A 3184-nucleotide genomic window follows, 5' to 3' on the forward strand; every position below is an offset into this window, starting at 1 on the left:
AAAAAAAAAAAAAAAAAAAAAGAGAGACGTGAAGAGAATTTTAAATGTAAAATACTGTTTTTAATGGCTGAAGTATTTTTCATGTCCTGGCTTTAAAAAAGAAAAAAAAAACCAATAAAAATAGTGAAAGTGAGAGGATTTAAAGACAGGCCCTCAGGACTATGGGGATGTTCCTTTGATTACATTCCTATTTGATGGGTGGAGAAAGATTATGCCAAGGATTGCACTGTCAACAAAAGAATAAGGGCTATGAGTGGCATTGCTTTGAGGAATCTTTTATTTCAAAGTATAAAATAGAGAATCACAGAAAGGTTTGGGTGGGAAGGGACTCTAAAGATGACCCAGTGCTACCCCCTGCCATGGGCAGGGACACCTTCCACCAGCCCAGGTTGCTCCAAGCCCCGTCCAACCTGGCCTTGGACACTTCCAGGGATCCAGGGGCAGCCACAGCTTCTCTGCCCAACCTGTGCCGGGGCCTGCCCACCCTCCCAGCCAACAATTCCTTCCCAATATATTCTTTTTTCTTCCTATATATGCTTTAAGACTGAAGAGAAATCAACTTGGTTTCTAATGTGAACTTTCCAGAGAGGGAAAAATAAATAATTTCGTTTCCTGAGCATGGAGTGCTGGTTGATTATTTATCATGAATTAGGTACCTTCTGCCTAAATCTACTCCCAACCATGTTTAAAGGCCCTGTGATATCTGCGAAGTTATAACTAAGTAAATAGCACTGTGACTCAAAGAAAAGAAAATCTGTGCACAGTCTCAGTCACTTTAAATATTTATGCATGTTGGCATAGAGTTTTTGATTTTTTAATTTTTGTAAATTTTAGAAGTAGTTGTGTAGATTTTAACGGAGCTGCATTTTGTCCCTTCCCCTTAACACAGCAGTTACACATAGCCAAGCCAAGCCATTCCCATATCCATCCCCTAAATTCCAGTAGTGTTGTTTAGTCTCCTTTTCAGGGTAGGATGGTAGAGAACAGCCTGAAATCTGCGCAAGCAGATACAGACACAGACACAACAACCTCCAGGCCCAGAGCTTTGGGAAGCCTCCAAGGACAGCACGTGCTCCGAGGAAGATGAAGGGGAGGAAGAGGGGGTCCCAAAACTCCCCCAGCCTCAATTCCCAAGGGGTGTGTCAGGGGGCAGAGCCAGGGGGGTGGCTGGATGGGGATTGGGTGGGAATCATGATAAAAATGGCAACACCTGCGTTCCTACAGCCTCGTTAAACCCTCTGCTGCTTATCTGACCTCCTGCCTAATTGGGCCTGGAGTCTTTTTTTTTTTTTTTTTTCCCCTCCTCAGCCTTTTAAGCAACAGTTTGGTTGGTTCTGTATGGGAAAATTTGGATCTGTGGCTCCTCTGGATCGGGACGTACCGCTCTGCAGGGAATTCTTCCTTTGCCAGCAGAATTCCAGCACGATCTCGAGAAGCCCAGCTCCTTGGGACCACATACGAGGGGTAAGATAAGGAGCAGCTCGAGGTACTTTTGTCAGCAGCTGCAAAGGGTTTGTTTTTCCCCAGAAATAGGGAATAGAGTGGGACTGGGAAGGGAAACTTGGGCTTGGGCCCAAAGTTGCAGGAGGGACTGTCCGTGAGGCTTCGGTAAAGGCAGGCAGAGGGTGGTAACTCAGGGGTTTTGTGTTGGTTGGGGAAGGGACGCCTCTCCCAGGTCTTAAAATATTCTACTCTGGTCTGAAGTTGGTGGTGGCACCTTGGAAAGGAGTTAGCACAGCGCTCCTGAGGCTGTGAGCTCTAATTCTGAGTTGGTTGAGTTTTTTTCCTCTCTGTTGCTTGTCATCATGGGTTGCATGCAGTCCAAGGAGAAAATCCCCAAAGGGTCTCCTTTGGCTTTAGTTCTACAGCATTGGGACCATTTAGCTGGCCCTGAAACGTCTTTGAAAAGGCAGGATTTATGCAGGCTGTCTATGAATATCTGGCCTTCAAACAGCAGATTCGGAAGGGAAGCTTGGCCCAAGTTTGGCTCTTTTGATAAAAATTCTGTGCTGCGGCTTATCACGATCCTTCATAAGGAGAAGCTCTGGAGTGAGTTGCAATACGCAGAATTGTTTTTGTTTCTTTTAAGCCACCTGGAATTGGGCAGGGGGTACAAAACAGATGAAGTTCTGGTGGAGGCAGAGCTTTCAGAGGAAAGAAAAAGGAAAGGCGATCCTATCGGTCAAATTTATATGGAAAGCGGAGAACTTCTGTTGAGGGAGGAGAACTTAGATCTCCTAATTATGCCAGATGTGAGAGGGTCTAACCCCGGAGCCGCCCTGGTTCCGGCCGCAGGGGCCGTGGCCGTGGGTGAATCAGGCGCGGGGGTCACCCCCGGAGCGGGACCAGCTGGGTCGGGGGTGCCAGGGCTGCCAACCCCAGTCGTGTCGGGGGTCTCGGGGAGCGTGGCCGGACGGGATGGGGCCGCCCCGGGTGGAGCGGGAGCCCCGGGAGCCGCTCTTGGTGCTGCGGGACCAGCGGCGGCTCCTCCCGCCGGGGCTGCGGGATGGGATGCTGGACCGGCCCTCGCCGGGGCTGCGGGATGGGATGCTGGACCGGCCCTCGATGGGGCTGCGGGATCGGCTCTCGCCAGGGCCGCAAGCGCAGGGACGGCGGGCTCGGAGCTCGGGGCTGCGGGAGGAGGAGCGGGGGCGATGCCTTCAGCCGGGCTCCCAGCCCCGGCCCACAGGGGATGTCTGCCCATGAGGGGCGGACACGGAGTCGCCCCCTCACCCCCAGCACTCCCCGCTTTGGCCGCTCGGACCGTGGCGCCCGATTCCCCCGCGGAAGGGGAGAACCGGGACCGGGGGATGTACCGTCAGGGAAGGGGCAAATTAAAGAGCAACAAGTCATTCTCTGCTGCCGACAGGAGGGCAAAGCGCGGCCTTCCCCCTTTCGACCCCTCGAGAGATGAAGCTCAGGATAGTGATTTCACTGACACGGGCACAAAAGCCTCTGATGAGGAATGGGACGATAGCTCGGGGGAGGAGGAGGGGGAAAAACCTCCGGTAGTAAAACCGAAAACAAAGGGAAGAAGGGTGCATGAGGCTCTGTCGGATCCCAGCCCAGGGACTAAGGGAACAAGGGCGAAAAAGGAAAAACCTGCAGTGGAGGCTCCCTTAAGACAGTGTTTGAGCAATCAGGGCCCAGTGTTGGTAAAAGTTCCTTTTTCTCTGGTTGAATT

This window comes from Empidonax traillii, unplaced genomic scaffold (genome assembly GCF_003031625.1).
Source record: "Empidonax traillii isolate 1590-97213 ecotype Southwest subspecies unplaced genomic scaffold, ASM303162v1 scaffold1581:size117717, whole genome shotgun sequence".
NCBI classification, from domain to species: domain Eukaryota; kingdom Metazoa; phylum Chordata; class Aves; order Passeriformes; family Tyrannidae; genus Empidonax; species Empidonax traillii.